At 40.2% G+C, this 27,695-nt stretch overlaps 1 protein-coding gene across 1 annotated transcript in view; it reads left to right on the forward strand.

Annotated features, from left to right (window-relative positions):
* Nucleotides 1–414: 414 nt before the first annotated feature.
* The window catches only part of st3gal6.L (ST3 beta-galactoside alpha-2,3-sialyltransferase 6 L homeolog), a 90,272-nt gene continuing 62,991 nt past the window's right edge, over nucleotides 415–27,695 (forward strand). The window contains exon 1 of the mRNA XM_041580912.1: nucleotides 415–624. The gene's annotated coding sequence lies outside the window, so the exon portion shown is untranslated. The remainder of the gene's footprint in view (nucleotides 625–27,695) is intronic.

Raw genomic sequence — 27,695 nt, forward strand, 5'->3', positions numbered from 1 at the left:
GTGGGTTCTGGCAAATGCCAGAGGGGCTGCTATAAGATGCCATAGAAAGTCGGTATTTAGAGGGCTGTTAGGGGCTGATTGGGCCTCTGTGTATCTGAAATGCCAGGGCCTATTTTGACTCTTAGTCAACCCTGGCTGGCAGGCCCGGACTGGCAATCTGTGGGTTCTGGCAGATGCCAGAAGGGCTGCAGTAAGCTGCCACATACAGACACTATTTAATGGGCAGGTGGGGGTCTGTTTGGGCCTCTGTGTATGTTTAATGACAGGGCCTATTTTGATTCTCAGTCCAGACTTGGCAACCCAGGGAGGCAGGCGTTATACACAGCGCCGCTAAGCAGCCATTCCCACGTACCGAGCAGGGGGAGGGGGATCCGAGGGCACAGCTAGTACTATATCTATGGCTACATACATGGGATAGCCACAATCAGTGGACTAGTACCCTGGCACATCCTCAGTCCATAACCCTCACCTCCCCCATCCCAGCCCCCCGCACATACACAGACTCACACACTGTGCACACGCAGGCGCCTCCCCCCGCCCCTGGGATCCCGTAGCCCAGAGCCGCTCTCACACAGCTGCGCTAGCGGATACAGCTTCCATGGAATAAAGGCCACAGCTACACAAGTAAGTCGTGCGCGCTGCATAGAGAGAGAGAGAGAGACAAAGCGAGGCGCCCGCTACGTGCCCTGTGCCACTGCCAGTCTGCTATGCCCGTTCCAAAGTCGGTGGAAGTGCCCTGCTCTGTGCCCAGAGCCTCCCGCTGACTCGCCTAAGGTGTGGGGCTGCTGACTGGCTGGGCTTATTGCTTCACTGGCTACAGTTATTTCCTCTGTGCCGCTGTATTTAGTGGGGGAGGATCAGGCAGGGCCGACTAGTCTGCGACCCGCACACACTGTTAAGGGAGAGCGAGCTGTTACTTGTGCAGACAGGGGCTCAATACACATGAGGGGAGAGAGACTTTATACATCACTCCTGCCCTGAGACTAATCAGTTGGTATCAAACAACTCCCTGCACCCAAGGACTGCTTTTAAGTGCTGGGAGTAGTAGAATAACAGAATTATCTCATTCTCTGATGTTTCTGGCTGCCCTGCTATGATGTACTCTTATACATGTCTGCGAGTATGTTGCCCTTTAACAGCTGCTCAACTACAACTCCCAGTAGCAAATGCCTGAGAGCTCTAGCTGAGGGCCACAGCCTTAGAGCACTCCTTCGTTCCTGAAACGCATGGATGAGCCTCGGATCTAGTTGGAAAACTTGCTATCTGTGTCTGTAATGGGAGGCTAACCAAAATGGGGGGCAGGTGAAAATAAATTGGCACTGTGATATCATGGTACTTATTAACACTGGTTGCAAGGGGAAGAATGTTAACGACATGTTTATTGTTGTTGCCGGTAAAGTTAGCGTTCTAATGGATTTATTATACAGCCGTGACCTTGCCTTGTAGCTTGTGTCCGGTTTGTGCCAGGAGGAATGAATATGGAACGCTTGCTTGTTGTGGCCATTTATGTGACTAAAAGTGGTGCAGATTTACCTTCACATCGGACTAATGATCGTTCCGTGCCATCTCCCGACCTGCCACTAACCATTCACATCAAATAAAGTAGTAAAAGAACAGATCAGACTAAGTTCTGCCCCTGACAGCAATCGTACAAAAGTTATGTCCGACAAAAGTCTCCCTCTGATACATGCAGAGATATTATCGGTAGCCGACAGAAATGTTCTAACCTGTCCTTTCATCTGAACAACCAATCGGCATCTCAAAAAATATTGTGACGCTCCTCACACGGCCTTAAAATCGTACAAAACAGAGACTCGTAAGATCGGACCTTTGCGTCTATGTCCAGCTTAAGGAATACATACGAACTGTGCATGAGCTACAACTCCCATCATCCAGTCAAAGCCTTAACTGAAACATGCCTGACTTACCTGCTACGTGTTATTTATATTAAAGGGGTCGTTCACCTTTTAGTTAACTTTTAGTATGATGTAGACTAGAGGGTGATAATCTGAGACAATTTGCAATTGGTTTTCATTTTCTATTATTTGTGTTTTTTGAGTTATTTAAAAAACTTTTTATTCAGCAGCTCTCCAGTTTGCAGTTACAGTAATCTGGTTGCGAGGGTCCAAATTACCCTAGCAACCATGCACCGATTTAAACAAGAGACTGGAATATAGATAGGAGAGGCGTGAGTAGAAAGATGAGTAATAAAAAAAAAAATAGCAATAACAATAAATGTGTAGCCTTACAGAGCATTCGTTTTTTTTAGATGAGGCCAGTGACCCCTATTTGAAAACTGAAAAGAGTCAGAAGAAGACAATTCATTAAAAAATTTTATAATGAAGACAAATTGAAAAGTTGCTTAGAATTGGCCATTCTATAATATACTAAAAGTAAACCTAAAGGTGAACCACCCCTTTAGGGGTGTCCTTATGAATACAATGTAGGATTAATGTAAATGGGAGTTCCATGACTTGTATAAAAGTTTGTTGCCTTTGGCCTTGCACCTCTATATAGTCCCAATATACATCTATGGCTTCTATCCTCGCTGTGCTTTATATTAATTTGCATTGCTGCCCACGTCCCAGCTGCCTGGTGATTTGCAGGAGGATTATGATTTGCTTGTGGCAAAGGGGGCAATATAGTGGTCTGCAATGAGGCTTAGGTGCACTATTGTTAAATTCAACAATGGCTGTTATGTGGCCAAAACAAAAGGAGGCAGTATGAGCTAGGCACAATATTAGTGACACTTAAAATTTAGTGTGGTTATTTATTAAACTCGAATTTAAACAGCTTTTTATTAAACCAAGCTGAACCAAACTCCCATCCACAATTTTAAATTGTTTATTAATAAAATAAAATTGTTTGCGAGAAAAGACTCAAATCGAGCGAAAACTCAAATCGTACAAATTTTATGTATTTGATGCTAGAATCGCTAAACTCCAAAGTTTCGGATTATCGGATGAAAACCGGTGCAAATCACAATATCTTCAAATTGTAAAAGGGACATCTGCCATTGACTTCTACACGACTGTGGCGGATTTTCGGTTTCCAACTTTTAGTATCTTAAGTTTTTTTTGAGTTTTCACCCCCAAAAAACCCAGACGAGAAAAAAATGGAGGTTTGATAAATAACCCCTTAGTTTTCACTAATATTGTTCTCACTTCTAAGTATGATACAAGCAATGGTTTTCTTCTTCTATTTGCAAATCAATTTTCTGTGGGGCTTTTTGAACCTTTTGCTCTGCAGTTTGTAATGTTACCTGTGTTTAGAGTTGCCACCCGGCCGGTATTTTACCGGCCTAGCCGGTAAAACACCTGCCAAGGCCTGGCCGGTACTACAAATTTACCGGCAATGCAGTTGCCGGTAATTTGTAATACCCTTTCAAAAAAGCCCCTGGCCTGCCCCCAATTCGCACAGAACTTACCGTTTTTTCCAGCGCTGTGGAGATCTCTGCGATGTTGCTCCACCCCTTTTGTGGCACACCATGTAGCCCCGCCCCTGTTGCAACACAGACCGCCCCCTTTTGGTGCCCGCCCCCCACTGGCCCTTCCTGTGTTCCATTTAAAAAAATGGGGGGGAGAGGGGTCTCCTCAGAAAGATACATGATAAAATATATTAATATTGAAACTCTAGCATTTGGATTAAAGGGATGGTTCACCTTAAAGTTAACCATTAGTATGTTATAGAATGGCCAATTCTAAGCAACTTTTCCTTTGATCTTCATTATTTATTTATTTTTATTGTTTTTGAGTCGTTTTCTTCTGCTGACTCTTTCTAACATTCGAATGGTGGTCACTGACCCTATCTAAAAATCAAATGCTTTGTAAGGCTACAGATGTAGTGTTATTGCTATTTTTTTCTCTTTCTATTCAGACCATCTACTGTTTATGTTCCAGTCTATTACTCAAAACAATGCAAGGTTACAAGGGTTGGGCTCGCGGTTTGCTCGGAAACAGCTTTGAGGATGTCGGTGCTCAGAAGAATATACCCTTGCCAGTTTTTATTTTAAGAAGAGCTCTGGCCTGCGGTTTTTATTTTAAGAAGAGCTCTGGCCTGCGGTTTTTATTTTAAGAAGAGCTCTGGCCTGCGGTACCATGTTAACGATTTGAATCAGTGGGGATGCCTAACATATTGGACCCCCCCCCAGTGATTTTATGTTTACTTAATTTATCAATATTGCATTTTTTAATATGTCATTTAAGCCTGCACTGGTAAAATAGTGCCTTTGGGTTGTCCATTAGAGTAACAGACTAGAATATCACTGTTTTACTACATAGATGGGGATAAACAGGGGGTCAGGTGTCATCTACTGCCTTCTACACACCAAGGGGATCAGAGCTATTTTCAGATCAAATTTTGAAATGTTTTATTTACAGGTGCTGGACAAACATATAACATCAAAGTAGAATTATATAGCAAAAAGCATGGGTGGCGTTTCTGCAGATTAAGCTTGTCCTTGCTCTCTGCCAGATCTGTATGTTGATGGCCAAATTGCACAACATTTGTGTGTTTTTTCGTTTCCAGTCTGATTCGTGTAGGTCAGCCAGTATATGGCCACCCTAAGTGACCTCTCGTGAGAGAAGCATTTTAGCTGTTACAGGGGCTTTCTAAAAAGTACTAACGTTTAAATATGTAGGTTGGAAATGTTTATAGTTTGGTTGAAGACGTCACAGTGGTTTTACTAAATAACAGAAATGTTAATGGAGGCTGGATAGACTTCTATTCAAACCTTTTTCTAAGTGAATATGCCTTTGGGTTGCTGTCAGTCGCCGACCCTAGCAACCAGACAGAATAGCAGAATCGAAAGTCAGGGTTTCTTTCACAGCTTCAGCAGTGGCTCTCTAAATACTGTGAGAGTCTGGATTTGAGATTGTTAAATGCTGTCAATCTCAATTACCATAGACGTGTTACTTACTTGGAAGTTGAACGAGAAGACGCCATAGACTTCACACGTTATGTGGCAGTGAGTTTTCTGGCTTTTTGTGTAGGGAATAAAAAGGTTATAAATATATATATAAATATATATATATATATATATATATATATATATATATATATATATATATATATATATATATATATATATATATATATATATATATATATAAAAACAATAGAGCAATTAAATAGTCTGTCCTTATTCTTATCCATTCCCTCCCTCCCCAAGATGCCAGATCTGAAGTGTTTGTGCCTTTTGTTCTTTTTTGTATCCTTAGAGGGTTAATAAAACACAAACTCACCAGAGGCACCCTGAAACGCTGCCTTATAGGCAAACAGTGGGTGGTGTTTTCATCCATTTTAGTTATCCAAACTAGGCTTTTCATGCTGGAGGCCAAGAAACCTGAAGTGACATACATAAAGTCACAGCAGCCTTTTTCAGCAGAACTGAAGTCTCCCCAGCCTCAAGTAACATTTGTGACTACTGTGACAGGAGGGAGGGAATCCTCCTTCTCACTTGTTTGTTGCCAGGTCAACCTGTTGCTTTTTCCACAGGAAACAGAGGCCTCCATTTCCTGCTGGAAATACAACGGCTTCTTTTCAGTGCGCTTCAGAGTAACACGGGCAGCCGTGTAACGGGATGGAACTTGGAATGCGCCTCCCTCCATTTGTCTTGATATTTACACATTGTGTAAAGACAGGGCAGGTGTTCGGCCTATATGTATGACTACGTTTCTATAAAACAAATTTCTACTCTAGTATTCTAGGTGACTGTTATTACATTCTCCCTGTTTGTGCCTTAAAGGAGAAGGAAAGTCTAAAAACAACATTATCTCAAAAACCTAGCCTTAATATAGCCAGAAACATGTTTCCCTAACTCACCGTCCTGTTGCTTAGTTTGCCTATGAAATGGCAAAGTCATGTCACTGAATGCAGTACCTGTTCCAAGCCTGTGCAGCTTCCTTTTCTCCCTGAACAGAGATTTCCCCGGGCAAAGACATGCGCACTTCACAGCAGAGAGCTCCATTCTTCTCATTCTTCATTTGCATATTGAGCTTGAACGTGCAGAAATGCTTGACGCCGTTAGCCCCACCCACTTAATCCACGTTTGCATCGTAACTTTTTCCATTGAAGCTAACCTCCCCTCTATGTTTCAAGTGGTTTGCTGTGTAGTAAGCGCAGACATGTGGGAGTTATTTAATAGCAGGAGCCTAAAATGAAAGGTAGATTTACGATCTCCACACTGTTAGTGTATACACAATGCGCAGCAGCTTTGATGGTGTGTCAACCGAAGTGAAAAAAAAAAATGAACGCATGCGCAATGTGGAGGAGCTGCGGAGGGGAAGTGACATCACCGATTTGAAAATGGCACCGGCAATATCCTGCATAAAGAAGACACTTATAAGACGCGTAACTTCTAAATAGATCTGAATAGAGAAGCGCTAATACAGCGACTCAGGAGGCACATGTATGTTAAATCTTTTAGTGCCATTTTTGTTGAGAACCTTTCCTTCTCCTTTAAAGGAAAACTATACCCCCAAAATGAACACTTAAGCAACAGATAGTTCATATCATATTAAGTGGCATATTAAAGAATCTTACCAAACTGGAATATATATTTAAGTAAATATTGCCCTTTTACATCTCTTGCCTTGAGCCACCATTTTGTGATGGTCTGTGTGCTGTCTCAGAGATCACCTGACCAGAAATACTACAACTCGAATAACTGTAACAGGAAGAAGTGAGGAAGCAAAAGACACAACTCTGTCTGTTAATTGGCTCATGTGACCTAACATGTATGGTTTGTTGGTATGTTTGTGAGTACAGTGAATCCTACGATCCCAGTGGGCGGCCCTTATTTTTTAAAATGGCAATTTTCTATTTGATTACCCAATGGCACATACTACTAGAAAAGTATATTATTATGAAAATGGTTTATTTACATGAAGCAGGATTTTACATATGTGCTGTTTTATGCAATATCTTTTTATAGAGACCTACATTGTTTGGGGGGTATAGTTTTCCTTTAAATAGGCAGTTCCACCATGTTGATCTGAGAGTGAACAGTTTTATTATATCTCCGGGGTGAAATGTAGATCAGTTATTGCCCGGGTTTGTTTTAATCCCCTTGCTGAATTACATCAATATAGGTGTCTCACAGGCCTGCCACATGGGAGCATGCTGCCACTGAGCTTTTAGTTTGCTGGATGATATGTAATTATATACTCCCGTCAGGTATATTAACAGGCTGCTTTCTCTGCTTGGAGCTCTGGTGTATTAATCGGGTATAGGTACTGTAAGTTATCCTCATTGTACTAAATCAGTCCTCTTAGACTTATTATATGTATTACTCATACATCATATATGAGAGACAGAGTGTATAAAAAGTTGATGTCATAAAATAAGTTCATGGAGTCCTGGAGCAGACTAGGGGCCATAAAAACCCTTGGGAGGGCTACATCAGGCTGATGGGCCTTCTATTAGTCTGCCCAGTAATAAATTACTCGGTCTTCTCCATCAACATTTTTCTGCCATCAGAAAGGGCAAGGGCAGATGGAGCATAGAGATAGGGCATGGAATAGATCCACTTGTCTCTGCCTGCAAAAAATCTGTTCCATGCCCCATATCTATTAATTTCAATAAGATACTCTTGTGTGCAGTCACATGCAGTGGAACAATGCAGGAGTCAACCTGCCTCTGCTTTGTTAAAGCCTGGATTTGTGGCAAGGCCACAAAGGCCCGGCCTAGTGCGGCACAAGTTAAGGGGAGGCATGCTGCCCAGCCTCACTTTGCTGCATGTCCCGCCTCGAGGCAAATTGAAGGTTGCACATGTGCACGATGGGGTTGGGGGATAGTCATCGACGCAGGACGCTCTCTGGGCGCTGTAACCAAAAATCCGGCCCTGGCTGTAACCAGAAATCCGGCCCTGGCTTGTGTGACTGCACACAAGCTGATATTATTAAAACTCAATCTAGATGTGGCACAGAGCAGATCTGCCATTGCCCTAAAGCTGGCCATAGATGCAAAGATCTGATCGTACGAATCGAGGATTCGTACGATTTTCGGACCGTGTGTGGAGAGTCCCGACCTTTTTTCATCCGGCGGAGATTGGTCGATCGGACAGGTTAAAAGATTTCTGTCGGCCGCAGGTAATATCTCTGCATGTATTGCTGATCGTACGATTTTCAGAGGGAGACTGTCACTAGCTTTGGTCGGGCATAACTTTCGTACGATTGTTGTCAGGGGCAGAACATAAGCTGATCTGTTTTTTTCTACTTTATTTGATCGGAATGTTTAGTGGCAGGTCGGAAGATGGGGAAGTACAATCGTACGTTGATTCGGATCTTTACGTCTGTGGCCAGCTTTAGTTGTGTGGACATTTCATTTTTCTCACTAGGAGCAACTGTATGTTGACTCTCCGTCCCATTCGATTTGGAAGCACAGCCCCAAACAGATACAAGGCACCTCAACCGCCTGGTCCATATAACAGAGGAACTTGCTAATGCAAGTCATGGTTTCTCAACCATGCAAGGCCGGCTTTTAAAAAAAATCCCCATTCGACTTCTAATTGACATTTGGTCTCCCAAAACAGGTGAGCAAATACTGCTGGTGTCCTCATTTAATGTTAATGTTGTAGTTTGAGGTATTATTCACAGTCTGTGTTTTACATAGGTAAAGAAATGGTTAATTACCCAGCTGTTTTATAATGATCTGTAATTAGCAACTTGCGCATGTGAAGAGGTGCCTCTGGCCACGCAGCACATTTGTTGATTCCTTCATTACGCTGTTTTTTTTTAGGGTTTTTTTTTAAGCATATTTATCTTGCCTTTGCCTGCTCTGTGCAGTGCGATATCACACAGCTGTCATATGGCTGCCTTTTTGAAGGCCAGTTGAGGCTGCTGATTTCACAAAAGGCTTTTATGTGTTTAAGGTGGTGAGGAGGATTAGCCAAAGTGTCTAAGGCTCTTACACACAAGTGCTTGGTCTTGCTTTCCACTGCAATACATACGTTAACGCTACCCGTTTTTGCAATCTGTTATCCAGAATGCTCAGGACCAGTAGTTTTGCCAAAGAGAAGTCTTTCTGTAATTTAAAAGTCTACTTTTAAGTCTATTACCTTAAGTCTACCTAAAAATAATTGAAAAAGTTATTTGGTTAAAATGGAATCTATGGGAGATTGCCTGTAAATTTGATCTTTCTGCATAGTGAACCAAAGTGTCCCAAAAAGTACTGGGGAGGTAGGTTCTTGTGATATAATGTGTGTTGTGCAGCTAATGTGCAGATGGGTATATCTTTTTATTTAGAGAGGTTAACAAATGAATGTATTTTTGCTCTATTGAGGCTGCTTAAAGGAGAAGGAAAGGTTAAAAATAAGTAAGCCTTATCAGAAAGGTCCACCTAAATATACCAGTTAACCCTCAAAGTAGTGCTGCTCTGAGTCCCCTGTCAAAAGAAACACCACATTTCTTTCCTTCTATTGTGTACACATGGGCTTCTGTATCAGACTTCCTGTTTTCATCTTAAACCTCATTGCCCTGGGCAAGAGCATGCTCAGTTTGCTCCTCTTCCCCCCTCCTCTGCTGTAATCTGAGCCCAGAGCAGGGAGAGACTCAGGCAGGAAGTGATGTCACACCACATTAATACTGCAGCTCCTAAACAAACAGAGAGTTTCTACAGCTTTTTACTCAGGTATAGTAAAACATTCTACAGAATAAATATAGCATTCTAGCTTGCACTATTGCAGCTAATCTATTGGCAATAAAATGCCTCCGTAGCTTTCCTTCTCCTTTAAGTGGTGACAGAATTGGTCTAATTCAAGCACAAGATCTTTTTGGACAGGACCACACGGTCCATTGTAGGCAAAATAGTCCAGCCTTATTGTTTGATACGGTATTTGGCCGAGCCCTTATCAAATATAAATCAGGAAGCCATTTATTTGGCTCCATCCATGGTCAAATAAACTGCCAGCTCAATCTGGAGCTGCTAATTCGGCAACCAATGTTGACCTATGCATTTGCATATAAAGCCTTCATTTTAAAGGGGTTGTCTCCCTTTTTTTGTTAACTTTTAGTATGTTTTAGAATAGGTAATTCTGAGCAGCATTTTTGAAATGTTTACCTTTTTCTTTTTGACTCTTAATGAAATTGCAAACTGGAGAGGCGCTGAATAAAAAGCTAAATAATGCAGAAGCCACAAATAATATTAAATGAAAAGCATTGCTATTGTCTTTGAATATCACTCTCTACGTCATATTAAAAGTTATCTCAAAGGTGAACAATGCTTTTAAGGGCAATTAAAAGTACTAAATATACCTTTACATTGCTAATCTTGTCTGTGCTGATTTTAGGGATACTTCCCCCGTGGAGCTTACGGTCTTAATTCCATGCATCATACACAAAACAAACACACGTATCTGAATCCAACACTGAGGGAAGCATATGAGTTTTTATTAGCTCTGAATCACCAGGGTCTGAGGTTTTATGGTTTGGTAGATTTAGGGTTTGGTTTTGAGGGAGGGGGCTAGGCTGCTACATAAACGTTTAGAAAGGAAAATATTATTTATCAATAGGGAAGCACAGGACGTAAATTGTTTTCAAGGTCTCGGTCAACAATAGGAGAATATGCATCTGCATCACTCATCCCATCCCCTTTTGGACTTCCCCATTACCTAGGTAAAGGCATGTGTCAGGGTTCTCCCATAGCTGTCTCTAGAAGACGTTATCATGTTTATTGTGCAAATAAAAATGGATGCAATTTACTAAAGAGTAAAAGTAGGCGTTATACAGTATATTTACCCCCAACTCATTAAATATACAGGCTTCGGTACACACAGCATATCTTAAGGGATAGATAAACAGAGACTTTCCAACTCTTACAAGGTTCGGTACTTCCTAAGTAACCCAAAGTGACCAGCCACCAGGTAACATTTACTGGTTAGCTAATTTGAAAACAAAACATCTCATTGGTTACTATGGGTTGCGAAAAACTTTTTTAATATATTATTCTGTGAGGGTATTAAATAGATCTCACAACTGCTGAGATGCAACACAGAAAATGCTTCAGCGTTTTAAAGGACCAGAAACATCAATTTTTTTAATAAAAAATTTGTTAGTGTAGAACGAAAAAAAACCCCAAAGAAATATAAAACTTTTAAATCGCTAAGTCTTTATTAAGATATAACTTACAGAAACTCCGTTTGCGCGCGTCTTCAGAAAAGGTGATTCGTCTATCCATCGGCTGGGGAAGAGGAAGTGATATCGCTCAAACTTGCAGTACAGGAGTAAAGAGTCACTGAAGTTTATCAGAGCACAAGTCACATGACTGGGCTCTCCTGGGAAACTGACAATATGTCTAGCCCCATGCCATATTTCAAAATAAAATGTAAAAAATCAGTTTGCTCTTTTGAAAAATCGATGTAAGTGCAGAAGTCTGCTGGAGCAGCTCCATTAACCGATGCGTCTTGGAAAAAAAAAGTTTTCCCCTGATAGTATACCTTTAAAGTGATACTGACACTAAAAATGTTCTTTTCAAAATATTAATCTACATCAAAAGTTGTGTATGGGTCATGTTGATTTTTTGCTAATCGTTCTGATTTTGTAAGTAATTGCAACTTGAAGTTCCTAAACCTGACTGTTTTGCCAACCTGACTGTCTCTTCTCAGCCAGTCTGTTTGTTTCTAATGCTAACGGACTATTGCTGCACAAATATGGCAGGCCCCTCCTAGAGCTATACGGTGGCAAGAAAGTTAATGTAAAAGCATCACACAAATACTTTTATGGCAAAATTATAAATAGCATTCAAAAATAATTATGACAAATACAAAAACATTTTATTTTCTGGTGTCTCTTTAAATTATCTTTTGGGAACTGCTTAAGGAACAAACTGCTACAACGCTATGTCATGTGATGCATGGCTCGTGCTTTATTAACATCCAGTGCTTTGTTCGCTTCAGTCACATGTTTAATGAACATTGCCATCTAGGATCTAACAAATTTCTTTGACAAACATGCTTTATTTAGATTTTTTCTTGCTGCATGTCGTATAGACTTTGATATATGTTTCTTCAATGATTAATAGTAGGCAACATATGGGCTGAGATTTTGCTGCAATTATTATTAGCGTTCTCATGTAGACTTTGCCGCTATGTGGATGGTGTGTTCTTCAGTAATATCAAATGTTGCTTATATTTATGGTATGGTGCATACTTATGGAGTTGTATAACTGTGAGATTATAGAATTAGATTTAGACTTGCTCACTTTGGGTCCAAGCTGTATGCCATTCAGGTATATGTCGAAGCAATTCAGTGCTTTTCAATGTTAATCTGTTTTGAACAGCAAAAAGAACTGCACAAACCATGTAAAGCTTCTGGTAGCTAAGTATACTCTAATATTCTTATTTCTTGACATCCTGCTGCTGTTACAAAAAACTATACTCCAACAATATTATATATATTTAAAGATAGAGAAGATACAAATGTGGTTTGGCAGGAAAATGCTTTCTGCATTAAAGTGGACCTGTCACCTACATATAAAAAACTGCATAATGAAAGTCCTTTCCAAATTAAATATGGAACCCCAAAATTTTTTTCATTAAAACATCCATACCTGTTATAAAGGTGTTTAAATATCTAAACTGTCAATCAAATATTACCTGCCCCGCCTCTATGCCCGAGGCATAGAGGAGGGGTAGTCAATTACTTTCACTTTCCATTCAGCACTTCCTACATGTCACTGCTCTCCTCACATTCCCCCTTCCCTCCTCAGGCTCTGTAATTGTGTATGGCACTGCACATGGACATTAGGTCCCTCATTCTGGTGCATACACAAGATTTTGGGGTGATACACAATTTCCCTTAATAACCGTGTCCACAAAATGGCAGCTGCCTGCTTGCTGTGATTGTATAATTCCAAAACAGAAGGAAACACAATTTAAATAATAAATACAGTGTAAGTAATATTTATTTTGCTCAACTAACATGATAGAAAAGAATTTGAAATTATTTCTTAGGGTGACAGGTCCCCTTTAAAGGGATTCTGTCATGATTTTTATGATGTCGTTTTTATTTCTAAATTACACTATTTACACTTAATAATTCACTCTACAATATAAAATTTAATTCCTGCACCAGCAAGTGTATTTTTTTTAAATTCATAATATTGGTGTGTAGGCAGCCGTCTTGGGTCATTTTGCCTGGTCATTTGCTTTCAGAAAAAGCCAGCAGTTTAGGATGGAACTGCATACTGGCAGGCTGTTGTTTCTCCTACTCAATGTACCTGAATGTGTCGCAGTGGGAACTGGATTTTACTATTGAGTGCTGTTCTTAGATCTACCAGGCAGCTGTTATCTTGTGTTAAGCTGGCCCTAGATGCAAAGATCCGATCGTTCGAATCCTTGAACGATCGGACTTTCCCACCTCCCGACCTGCCACTGACTATTCCGATCAAATAAAGTAGTAAAAGAACAGATCAGACGATGTTCTGCCCCTGACAGCAATCGTACGAAAGTCATGTCTAATTCAGTCTCCCACTGAAAATCGTACGATCGGCAATACACGCAGAGATATTATCGCCAGCCAACAGAAATCTTTTAACCTGTCCGATCGACCAAACGACCGATCTCCGCCGAACGAAAAATGTTGGGACTCTCCACAGGGTCGGATCTTTGCGTCTATGGCCAGCTTTAGGGAGCGGTTATTTGGTTACATTCCCATTGTTCTGTTGTTTGGCTGCTGAGGGTAAAGGGAGGGGTGATATCACTTCCAAGTTGCAGTACAGCAGTAAAGAGTGACTGAAGTATCTGAGCACAAGTCACATGACTGGGGGCTCCTGGGAAACTGACAATATGTCAAGCCCCATGCCATATTTCAAAATAAAATGTAAAAAATCAGTTTGCTCTTTTGGAAAATGGATTTCAGTGCAGAAGTCTGCTGGAGCAGCTCCATTAACCGATGCGTCTTGGAAAAAAAAAAGTTTTCCCCTGACGGTATACCTTTAATGCAGTAGTGAGCCCTCGCACTGCATGTGAAGGTACAGAGGAAAAGCTATTTTGTGGCGGTTTCCCTCTGGCAACAAAGTGTCCCATCTGCCATCACTTGTAAAGGTTACATGCAGGCGGTGCGTCTGGGAGGAATTGATTGTGTCTTGCCAAATTTAGGTCAGTCTTTTGCAAGACTTATATGTATGTATAAAGCTGGCATAGTCTTCCTGCAGGATCTGAGTTGCCAAATGTTCCCCGATTAGTGGTTTAGAGGCAACATCTATTTAAAGTAACCCAACGCCTTTTTTTTTTTCTTTTGTATTTTTCTTTTACTAAAAGGGAAGTATACACCTATACACACCTTTATCTAAACTCAATCCTAATAAATGTACTCCACGAGCCCCCTATAAACATGATGAGTTGCATAAAGGTTGCTAACGAGCTTATTATAAACAAACCCTACACTGCAGTCAATCAATGGACTGGTAATTTGTTTCACCAAATTCTCCTGCAGCTACTCGGCAGATGTCTTAAAGTGAAAGTGGCTTCAATTCCTTGCTAAGTGCAATACATTACAAAAAAAATATTTACAGGTATGGGATGCTTTATCAGGAAACCCAATATTCGTATTACGGATACCCATAGACTCCATTTTATCTCAATAATACAAATTTTTAAATAAATTATCTCCTTTTCCTTTGTAAGAGTAGACCAATACCTTGTACTTGATCCAAACTAAAGCTGGCCTTAGACGCAAAGATCTGATCGTACGAATCGAGGATTCGTACGATTTCGAATTGTGTGTGGAGAGTCCCGACATTTTTCGTCCAACGGAGATCGGTCGTTTGGTCGATCGGACAGGTTAGAAAATTTCTGTCGGCTGCCGATAATATCTCTGCGTGTATTGTCGATCGTACGATTTTCAGTGGGAGACTGTCACTAGCTTTGGTTGGACATACCGTATATACTCGAGTATAAGCCGATCCGAGTATAAGCCGAGGTACCTAATTTTACCTACGAAAACTGGGAAAACTTATTGACTCTAGTATAAGCCTAGACACAACTACAGCCCTGTCTCCCAGCAGCGCACCTTCCACCAAAGAGACTCCCCCAGCGATCGACCGGACTTCTTTGCAAAGTTGATGGTGACAGAGAATTGTGCAGAGAGTGCTGTGTGTCATAAAACCATCACTGATCTTTCGTATAACCAACAGATGGCGCTGTGTGATATTGCCATCACTGTTAATCCTTTATTCAACCAACAGATGGCGCTGTGTGATATTGCAGTTACTGTTATTCTTTCATATAACCAACAGATGGCGCTGTGTGATATTGCAGTCACTGTTATTCTTTGATACAACCAACAGATGGCGCTGTGTGATATTGCAGTCACTGTTATTCTTTGATACAACCAACAGATGGCGCTGTGTGATATTGCAGTCACTGTTATTCTTTGATACAACCAACAGATGGCGCTGTGTGATATTGCAGTTACTGTTATTCTTTGATATAACCAACAGATGGCGCTGTGTGATATTGCAGTCACTGTTATTCTTTGATACAACCAACAGATGGCGCTGTGTGATATTGCAGTCACTGTTATTCTTTGATATAACCAACAGAGGGCGCACTGTTATTCTTTCATAAAACCAACAGAGGGCATTGTGGGATATTGCAGTCTCTCCCCAAGTGAAGTTGGTATAGGAATGATTAAAAGTGACTGCAATATCTGCAACTGCCCGCTGACCCGAGTATAAGCCGAGGTAGACTTTTTCAGCACATTTTGGATGCTGAAAAACTCGGCTTATACTCGAGTATATACGGTAGATATTGTACGATTGCTGTCAGGGGCAGAACATTGCTGATCTGTTCTTTAACTAATCTGACTGGTAAGACTTTGATCTGAATGGTTAGTGGCGGGTCGGGAGATGGGAAAGTCCGATCGTACAATGATTCGGATCTTTGCATCTATGGCCAGCTTAAGATATAATTAATCCTTATTGGAAGCAGAACTAGCCTATTGGCAAGGTATGAAGTTACAGAAAAGATCTATTATCCAGAAAGCCCCTGGTCCAGAGCATTCTGAATAAGAGGTCTCATACCACTATGTATGTATGTATGTGTGTGTGTATATATATATATAGATAGATAGATTTATTTTCTTCCCCTAATTAAAATTTTTCCCCCTAAATAAAAAGGTTTTTTTCCCCTGATTAAAAAAGGTGAACAAGTTGGAGGTCATTTGTAAACACTGCCCCATGGCAGTTATCAATGGCAACCAATCAGATGTTTGCTTTCATTTTTCTCCTTGCAGCAGGCTGAAACAATCCAATCACTGATTGGTTACTGTCCAGGTACAAATTTTCCCAGTTTTTCATTCATCTCATGTTGAAAAAGAGGCCATACTGCTCCAATAAGAGGTGAATGTAAAATAATTTGGACATTTGTTTTTTTTTTGTTTTGTTTTTTTTTATACCATAAACCCATTATATGAAATCTGGGTGACTCCTGGATAATGTGGGGGGATTCCCATCTCTGCAGGAGTTGGTCGCACTCATTTACCGTATTGACCTCTCCAAATGAATGGATCAGCTAATGTATGACCAGCTTCACTGTGTATTAAGCCAGCGGGAGTTTTTGCCAAACAGTTCGATTGGAGCCTTTCCAAGATGCCAGGCCATGGGAAACTCTAGCTAGGAGATACACTGTAACACTCTTTAACATCTGCACACAGAGGAAATCATGTTGTTTAATAGTTATCACTGCAGGCTTTCATGGAGCTAATTAGGGGGGTGTTAAAGGGCTTACGAACATAAAAGAAGACTTTTTAACAAGGCATATGCTGCTGGCTATGTCTGTTTATGAGCCGTAGTGTACGACAGTATGTAAATAGCATCACTTTAGGGGTTGCCTTCAACTTTTAGTATGATGCAGATAGTGATATTCTGAGACAATATATAATTGGTTTTCATTTTTTATTTGTGGTTTCTGAATTATTTAGCTTTTTATTCAGCAGCTCTCCAGCTTGCAATCTCAGCAATCGGGTCCAAATTTCCTTAGGGTAGGGGGGTAGGTTTTTTTTTTGTTTTTTTTTAGTTAAGGGTTGAATTCTCCTTTAAGATCCAAATTACGGATAGATGCGTTATCCAGAAAACCACAGATCCCGAGCTTTCTGGATAATATTCTCAGAATGCAGCTGGTACAGTTCTACCAGGGAGGCAGCTTATCTGCAAGGGTTGCTTTATTTGTTTGTGGTGGGGGCACCCCTAAAATAGCAACAAAAAGCTTTATTGCTTTATGGACCTGCCATAAAACACAAACTGGCTGCTTTTTGTTCACAGGAAGCAGAGTCATGTGCTTATCTGCGCTACCAGGAAACCTGACTATCCATGTTACAGCAATTTATACTGCCTTGCTCAAGGTTCTTAGTCACACCATTGGCTCCTAGTGTGTATATACAGGCCTTGGCTGTTGACTAGAAACAGCTCTGCTGATTCCCACTGGCAAACAACAAGACGAGGCATGAAGAGCTCTGAGACGAGGCCATAGGGCTGTTTGTATATCCTATTACATGCAGCAGTCCTGTGTCGTCAACAGAAGAAATGCATAAAAAGATATTTTATCCTTTTTACTTTTTTTTTTTTTAACATTTTTAGATCTTGAGGGATTCAGTGCCTTGCCTTCTGATCTCTGAGAGGCAGTATATTCAATATTGGTGCAGTCTGAGTCGGCCAGAGCTGCACAGAGGCCCATTGTCTTAGCGACTGATCAATGCAGTTTGGGAGCCTTTATTTTTAAACCTCATCAAAGCTCATCAGCCCATTGTTTATTGTAAAGTCAAGTGATAGCTGCAGCAGTCACAATACTTCCTGCTCGTTTGCATGAAATACAACAGGTTTGTTTTGTTAATATTCGGTGTCTCATTAGAGACTTTAGTAAACAATAGGAACTGGGTAAAGGAAAGGGAAATGAGCAATGCTAGAAAAACATCTTTCCAGCTCAGCAATAGAACAGCCTGTGTTCTGCATATTGGCTGAGAAGTTCAGCAGTTTTATATTCATAAGAAATAAATTTTTTATGTATTTTGTGTGTTTGTCAACGTTACACCTTTAGGCACGTGAACAGTTTGAGTGAGGCAGGCTGAATATGTAACCTTTCACTCATAGCTACACTTTTTCAGCAAAGCTATTGACTTCAAATTGCTGAGAACTAGCAATAATTGCCTTAATGGAACTGTAACTTCAAAGAATGTGTTTTAAAATAATAAAAATATAATGCAGTGTTGCCCTGCACTGGTAAAACTGCTGTGTTTGCTTCAGAAACACTACTATTGTTTATATAAATAAGATGCTGTGTAGCAATGGGGGCAGCCATTCAAAGGAGTAAAGGTTCAGGTTACACAGCAGATAACAGATAAGCTCTGTAGAACATAATAGTGTTATCTGTTATCCACTATTTAACCTGTGCCATATAGCCTTATTTCAATTTCCACCATTGCTACACATCAGCTTGTTAATATGAACTATAGTAGTGTTTCTGAAGCAAACTGATCCGTTTTACCAGTGCAAGGCAACAGTACATGATATTTTCATTAGTTGAAAACACTTTCATTTGTTGGTGTTACTATTCCTTTAAGGGTGATGGCAAATGGGGAGATTTGTTGCCCACAGTAAATGTGGGGTATATGCAAAGGGAGACAATTTCCTGCCAGCAAGTAATGGGTTTTATTTGTGGCGGTCCTAATGTTATGCTATGGATAGTCTTTTTTATCAGATTTGTCGTCCACAGTAGCGAAGATATAACCACAGGTGACATATCTCATGTGCCATGAACCTAAAGGTTATTGATAAAGAGATAAATTTTAAATGCATAGTCACTTACCTGGATCAAACAGGTAGATTGTAAGGCAGATAAGATTTATTAAAAGTTGGCTGTAAACATGCCAGTAAAAAAATGTGCTCAGAAATGGGCAGGTTGCTAAACCAGCACATCTTGCATTGATATTCCCACCTTGAGTAAGAGATATTGGACTGATCAAATTGTGGGCCCTATGGCCAAACAATCGGATCACAAGGTCAGGAATGCAGGTGTCAGGATCGAGGACCGCCTCAATGAACCAATGGGGTCCTCGATCCAACGGGATTATTAAACCTGCCCTATAGGCCAGATATCAATCCCAGAAGACTGTAGAAGTGCCCCAGCCACCTTAACCTACTTCTGAAGCTGCACCCATCTTAAGTGCTCTTTTACTTTATTACCAACACCTGAACAGACTCGTTGATGATTCATCAGCCACCCTATAGGAGGGTCAGCACTATTATACCACTAAAGGGGACCCTTCCTGAAATTTGACCCAACTCCCCCATAACCGATATTTGGGGCTGACCTACTGGCCTCCAAACCAATTCAGCCCCTCCAAGCAACTTATCAGTATATGGGAAAATGGCTGCCATTAAAAATCACGGGGCCCCGTACAACAAAATTTTCAGGGCCCCGCCCACCCCAGATCCCGCCCTCTCCACATTACAGTTAAAAGACCACATAGACGTCAGTGCTAAAAAAGGTAACCCCCCCACACACACACGTTATAAAAAGATACTGATGGTCAGGCCCCCTTATAAGTTAAAAAAACTGTGGTGCCAAGGCCCCCCATAAAAAATGTTTTAAAAAATTGGTGGTCAGGGCCCTCCTACAAGTTAACAAAAAAATAATTTGTGGTCAGGGCTCCCCTACAAGTTAAAAAAAATAATTGGTGATCAGAGCCCCCCCTATAAGTTAAAAAATAAACATTTGCGACTATGGCCCCCCCATAAAAGTTTTTTTTTTAAAAAAAAAAAATTGGAGATCAGGGGCCCGCAAGTAAAAAAGAAATTGATGACCTGCCCCCCCCCCACAAGTTATAAAAAGCCATTGGTGATCAGGGGCCTCCCTGCAAATAAAAAAAGAAATTGGCCAGATCCCACCAAATTTTTAAAAAATTGCTTGCCAGGGTTTAGTGTCTAAGAGGGGCCCGGCCATGCTTCACTTACTTGATTATCCGGGGCCCCCTGCTTTCAGCATGCTGCACAGCAGCTCTGTGCACGGAAGATTTTCTCCTATTAAGATTTCCTGTACCCTCATGGTCTTTTAGGAATAAGTCCCGGTAAAGCTGTACAGGGATTGGATAAGGGGATCCAATGAGGTTACAGCAAATCTTAATAGGAGAAAATCTTCTGTGGTTCGGTAAATGAAGCATGGCTGGGCCCCACCTTAGACACTATAAACCCTGCGGGCCCGGGACAACTGTCATCCCTGTGACCCCCTGATGGCGGCCCTGTATGGGGACCTTTAAAAGGTTCCGCCCCAATCAATATGTGGCTGCATCTGTACATTGAAGTAGTTCTCCCCAATAGATCACCATACGCCCCCAAAGAAGTCAACACTAGAGCTGTTGACTTCTGTGTTCAACTGTCTGTTATTGGCAAAAATATGTCCCATTATCGGGCACAGAAAAAGAAAAACACCTAGTTGCTAGGCTTTCCAACCCTAACAGCTACCGTATTTAGCAATTGGAGATGAAGAGAAGAAATTCTACAATTGTCTGCTAAGCGATGTTGTGGCACAGATAAAAGCGAGAGCTGGAAATGTAGATGTGGTAGATTCTATGATATGAAGTGCTAAATGTTTGTGTGTGGTAGACGTTTCTAGATAAAGCAACGTTTTGTGCAACTCACCCACGCTGTGTGCTCAGGAACCTTTATGTGGGCAAACTTTTTGACTTAATGGTTTTCCGTCTGTTTATTACATGTGAAATAAACACAAGCAAACTCTGCGTCTCTGTTCTAATGAGCAAATGCCCAACATGAAGTCCAAAAATTTCAGCATTTTACATCTCCCTCAGCATCTCATTAGGGCTGGAAAGAATCCTGCGACTAAAACGAAATAAATCTCCCCAGTACTTTATACCAATCAGTTACATTTACTACCACTAACATGCTATATTTAAAGTGTATATAGGTCCTCTACCCTGGATCTCATTTTATGGAGCCAAACACTCGATCAGCTTGATTTGGCCCACATCCTAGGCACACCCTTGCCAAAGAGTTACTCTTTTGGTTTATTGACATCCTAATGCCCATAAACAAATAGAAACAAGACGTTATGCCCAGAACAAATGCCAAACTGTGAATCTAAGCTTGTAAAAATTTAATATATGTGACAGTTGTACAAATATCCTGTGAAGGTGTATGAGAGGGATTACAGGTGCTGATAGTGTTTTTGTGCCGGTTCACATGAAGCTACTTGGGGAGATAAGTCGCCCAGCGACAAATCACTTCTTCTTCGGGCAACTAATCTCTCCAAACTGCCTCCCCGCCGGCGGGATGCCAGTCGGATCACTTCTTTTTCCGAAGTTGCCTCACAAGGAAACTTCGGAAAACAAATTGCTCCGAGTGCCATCCCGCTGGCTATTTAGAATCTAGTTGACTGGAAGGCTTTTTGGGGAGATTAGTCGCCCGAAGAAAAGGTGATTTGTCACCGGGCGACTAAATCTCCCCGAATCTTAGCATGTGCCCTTACCCTGAGGGGTGTATTTATTAAGGTTCGAATGGTAAATTTGAATATTTGAAAACATTTTTTGGGTCAAAACTCACAAATTAGAATTTTAAACCACCTAAAACCTGCCGAGTTCATGTACAAGTCAATGACAGGGGTCCATTGACCCATTTGAAGACATTAATAGCCTCCCTATTTCCTCCTATTTTTGGAGGAAAACTCGATTTGATTCGTATTCGATTTAAATTTTCTGATCTTTTCTAACCTACCATTCAAGTTGTGACTACATTCAAATTTATTAGAATAAAAAAAATTTGGAAATTCAACCTTTGATAAATCTGCCCCTAAGTGTGTAGATTGTGTGGTTGTAGGGGGTCTGTATGTATAATATTATTCAGGTATTGGACCTGTTTTTCAGAATGCTCGGTACCTGGTCTTTTCCTGATAAGGGGTCTTTCTGTAATTTAGATCTCCGTACCTGAAATCTGCTAAAAATTATTTAAACATTATTTAACCCAAGCTTTAATTCAGTGGGTTGAACACAAAGTTTGCATACAAATGTGAGGAACTAGAGCCTTTTTTTTTTTTACACACTAGTTACACACTAGAAAATCATGTAAACATTAAATAAACCCAATAGGCTGGTTTTGCTTCCAATAAGGATTAATTATATCTTAGTTGGGATCAAATACAAGATTTTATTATTACAGAGAAAAAGGCAATTGTTTTTTTTTAAATGTGAATTTGATGGTTGTTTGCACCAAGGATCCGCGTTCTAGTAGGTTCTTGGGTTATTTATTGTTCCCATGATTTGGTTTAATTTATTTGTTTGTTTCTGATTTGGGAGTGTAACTCTATTTTCTGCTTAAATTTTGCATTGTTTTTCCTTGGCCAAACTAAAAAGCATGTTTTATATGAGTTATCAAGAAAATGTATTCATACAGGCATTTCATAATTATCCGTGTATTCTCTTTGTTAGCTTTTTAAGGACCTGTAATCAACTATTTTCATTTGATATCTGTTAATTCACTGACTCATTTATATGTTTATTAGTTAATTAGTCTCCATTATGGGCACAGGCCTTGTTATATATGCTGGCATCACACCTCACCATCTAGACTATATTATGGTGCCTATGATTAAAGGATTGTATCCCGAAACGTGTAGGGCGTTGGATCCTTCTAGGAGCCTGCATTTGAGCCTGTTTCCTTGAATGGAGTGCCGTCCATTTGTTTGGTTTGGAATTGACATGGATTGGTGGGGACGCTGCGGACTGAGCACCTAACGGAAAGAGAGGAGCAGCCAATGGGATGGTGAGCTTGGAGCGGTTTATTCGGTTTGAATGAGTATATTATGGTGCTGTTGCACTGATCTCCACTGTTCAGATCTTAATGGATAGATGGGCTTTATTTGATGTGGCAAAGCAATCATTTTGGCACTAGACTTGACTTCTGTAATCTACGCAACACCATTTAGGCGGAGTGTTAGCGATAATATGTGATAAATGTGTGATATAATATGTAAACTGCAGATTAGTCACCCAGCTCTGGCATACTTTTCTTTGTTTGTTGTTATTTTATTGCACTTTATTAACTTGAGGACACTATTAAATGACTATTTGTGTGATAATTAGTGTGCTTTAACCTAACTTTTTTCTGTTCTGGCTACACTGCTATGGGTTCAGCCATTCACCAATAGTACTAGCTGGAAAATGTGTTGGGTGAGGAACACGACGGCAATGTATGTGATCTCTCATGAAGATTCTGTGTGGGATCTGCTTGGTTCAAGACCTCACCAAATGGGTGCAGCCAAATAATAATAATAATTGAATTTTAAACCTTCAAAATATTTGTGTTTTTTTTAGGGATGCGCCAAATCCACTATTTTGGATTCGGCCGAACCCCTGAATCCTTCGCAAAAGATTCGGCCGAATCCTATGCAAATTCTGGTTCGGCCGGACAGAAGGATTCGGCCAAATCCTGCTGAAAAATGCAGAATACCGAACAGATTCGGTGCATCCCTATTTTTTTTAATCAAACTCGATATGATGAATATGTAATATGTGTGTATTTGTGGACAGCTGTTATTATTATGTATTTAGGGTTGCACCAAATCCACTATCTTTGTGAAAGATTTGGCCAAATACCAACCTGAACCCTAATTTGCATATGTAAATTTTGCCTTTCTCTGGATCAACTGGCAGTTAAAAAATTGGCAGTAAAAAAGTCAAAAGGTTGAACTTGATGGACGTGTGTCTTTTTTTTCAACCTAACTTACTATGTTACTATGAAATAAGGGGGGAAATAGAACTGTGCATACAGCGCACGGCTAAAGCAATTTGACTTTCTTGTTTGTGCGATGAAAAGTCATGTGATTTTTTTTAGTTTCAGTTCAGCCAGGCACTTGAATACTGGATTCCGTGCATCCCTATTATTTATATTATATATATATAATGTATATATATAGCATCAAAATTAGCCATTAAACAGCAAGGTCTTAGAAAGTGAAAAAGTTATTTATTAAAAAGAAGTGACGTTTGGCTAGCACTCTTATCCACTTAGATAAAGACTTGCTGGAGTGCTAGCTAAAACGTCAGTTCTTTTTAATAAATAACTTTTTCACTTGCTAAGACCTGAGAGTGCGTACATTGCTGTTCGTGAAAGATATGTGTGTGTGTGTATATATATATATATATATAAATGTATCTGCTCCTGTTGGAAACAAGCACACACGATCATCTGTCCCACATGTGAAAGCATGCTCCTTTTAAAGAAGGGATACTTTTTTTGATTTTTCTGTCATATTCTACCAACACAACAATATATTCTTGTCCTGCTTGTCGTGTCCTGCACAGATTGGAAAGCACATTTCATTCTGACTGACCCTATACAGAGTAAGCTCCCTCCTGCCGGATGAAGCTCCAAATCAGCTATTGGAGTGGCCAATATTAATGGATTGTTATTAGGTATTAACCATAAAAAGCCTTTATACTGCAATGTATAAAGAGCTTCTCTTCCTTAAAAACAGTGCAGTGGTGCTTAATTAGGCATCAAGGTATTGCCTGTAGCAGTACAAATACTGGTAGTCATGAAATGCATTATAAACCCATCTTCCACACGACTGGCACTTTTCTCAGGAAATTCACAAATACTGCGTTCGTTAACGTGTATCAGCAGACATTTGGCTTCCCTGCGGAGCTGTTTATTAATTTTGCATATGATTTATGCAGCGTTTTTTTTTTGCCAGGTTGCCTCACAATCTTACCTATAGGGCTGTTCCACAATCAGCAATGGTATGCTCCGCATTCACATGTTCCTTGTAGGAGCAAACCACTGCAATAGCCCTGGATAATGGTAGGGGGGTACCATCACGGGGGGTGATACTGTCATGGGAAAACATGTTTTATTTCAGTTAATAGTGCTGCTCCAGCAGAATTCTGCACTGAAATCCATGTCTCAATGGAGCAAACAGATTTTTTTTTTATATTCAATTTTGAAATCTGACATGGGCCTATACATATTGTAAGTTTCCCAGCTGCCCCAGTCATGTGACTTGTGCCTGCACTTTAGAATGGAACTACTTTCTGGCAGGCTGTTATTTCTCCTACTTAATGTAACTGAATCAGTCTCAGTGGGACTTGGCTTTTACTATTGAGTGCTGTTCTTAGATCTACCAGGCAGCTGTTATCTTGTGTTATGGATCTGTTATCTGGTTTTGTTCCCATTGTTCTGTTGTTAGGCTGCTGGGGGGGAGGGGGTGATATCACTCCAACTTGCAGTACAGCAGTATAGTTACTGAAGTTTATCAGAGCACAAGTCTCATGACTGAGGACAGCTGGGAAATTGACAATATGTCTAGCTAGCCCCATCTCAGATTTCAAAATTGAATATAACAAAATCTGTTTGCTCTTTTGAAAAATGGATTGCAGTGCAGAATTCTGCTGGAGCAGCACTATTAACGGATGCGTTTTGAAAAAAAACATGTTTTCCCATGACAGTATCCCTTTAAGTGCAATGACACGGGGATATTTGTCACCCGCCTTAGAAATTCACCACTGTGGGTAACACATCTCCCTGAAAATGCCCTGCCCTTCGCTAACATTGTAAATTCTCGAAATGATTAATTTAAAAATTGAGTTGCAGAAGTGCTCGTGGTTATACAGATGCATTTCATTTTTTTCAAGGCCTTTAGCCCTGTAACTGTTGGGCATAATAACTTGTATTTATGTTCAGCTATTAACTTTAATGCTTATATTTTGGCAGAAAAATGAGTCTGAGTCATTTAATATACTTGTTTTACTCTGCCCATATGTGAACAGCTTGGAACAAACTCGTAGCCACTCTTTAGAGCTTTAGAACATTTACAGCATTTGGTTGGCCGTCCTGTTCAGCGCCGCAGCCCTCATTCACTCCAATAAGGTACATATTCATTGGAGGCCGAGTGAATTTTTTTTTGGGGCTTGTTTTGTGCAGATGGTGTTTATGCAAAGCTTTTAATAAGGAGCTTTTTGTTTCTGGTCTCATGAACAGTGAGTGACTGAGCAAAATAAGTGCAATGTGCGTTGAAGTGAATGACATAACCCAAAAAAAAGACACTGGTTATATTGTCAAATATATGACTTGACATGGGCATGTGATATTTTCTCCTTATTTATGTATATAAATAGCAGTACGTAAGGGGCTCTGTTGCGTTTATTTTCACTTTCTTATCTTAGGGTTATACTTTATACAGAATTTATACTATATATTTTTTTATGGATCTATAAAACATTAAACCAGCTAATTACACATTGTACAAGTATGTGATCCATTATCTGGAAAGCTCTGAATTGAGCAAAGGCTGTCTCCCAAAGACTCCATTTTATCCAAATAATCCAAATTTTTAATAATGATTTTCATTTTCTCTGTAATAACAAAACTGTACTTTGTTTCTAAGATATAATGAATCCATATTGGAAGCAAAACCAGCCTATTGGGTTTATTTAATGTTTATATGATTGTCTAGTAGACTTGAAGTATGAAGATGCAAATTGCAGAAAGATCTGTTATCCGGAAAACCCCAGGTCCCGAGCATTCTGGATAACAGGTCCCATACCTGTATTGCTTAGGAATAGATAATGCATAATGCCATTATGTTATGTTAACACCCTTGGAATGTGGCATTGCTGCAAAGGCTTTATTTAAAATTGCAGTCCCAGCATCACAATAGTCTAGAAATTGGGATCTGTTATCCAGAATGGTCAGAATTTGGAGAGTTTTGTTGCTATAGAGATGGAACATGAAAACCTCAATCATCCCGTTTGCCCTTCGAGTGGTTGTTCACATTTATATTAGGTTTTAGTATGATGTAGAAAGGGATATTTGCAATTGGTTTTCATTTTTATTATTTGTGGTTTTTAAATTATTAAGCTCTTTATTCAGCAACTCTCCACTTTGCAATTTCAGGAAGTGTGTTTACTAGGGTGCAAATTTCCCTAGCAACCTTGCATTGCTTTGAATAAGAGACTGGAATAGGAAAGGGACTGAATAAAAAGTCGAGTAATAAGTAGCAATAACTAAATATGTGTAGCATTGCAGAGCATTTTCTAGATGGGTCATTTGAAAGCTGGAAAGTGTCTAAAGAAGAAGGCAATTTAAAAGCTATAAAAAATAATGAAAACCAATCAAAAAGTTGCTTAAAATTGGCTATTCTATAACATACTAGTTAATCACTCCTTTGAGCTACCGCCCAGACCACGCTAAAAAACCTGTAAACCTTCCCCCACACACAAGTTATAAAAAGCCATTGGTGGTCAGGACCCCATTATAAGTTAAAAAAAAAACATTGGTGGCCATGCCCTCCCCCTTACAAGTTAAAAAAAAAATCATTGCCGGCCAACTCCCCCTATAACTTAAAAAAAAAAAAACATTGGCACCATAAAAGTTTTTTTTTTTTAAAAAAAAACCAAAAAACATTGGTGGCCATGCTTCCCCCTTACAAGTTAAAAAGAAACATTGGTGGTCAGGGGACCCATAGAATATTTTAATAAAATCATTGGTGGCCAGGGGCCTAAATAGTAAGTCAGTGGCTTCAGGTCTTTAACTTTGGGTCTTTTTGCGGCTTCGGCTCCATTTGGGTCTTCGGGTGTTTGAGACTTTGTAGTTTGCTGCTGTAAAGGGGGGCTCAGCTAATTCAAAGAGTGCAGCACACCCAGACCCCCCTTTAGGCCTCGGCCCGGTACAAATGTACCTCCTGGTGCCAGGTT

Source organism: Xenopus laevis, chromosome 2L (genome assembly GCF_017654675.1).
Source record: "Xenopus laevis strain J_2021 chromosome 2L, Xenopus_laevis_v10.1, whole genome shotgun sequence".
Lineage (NCBI taxonomy): Eukaryota > Metazoa > Chordata > Amphibia > Anura > Pipidae > Xenopus > Xenopus laevis.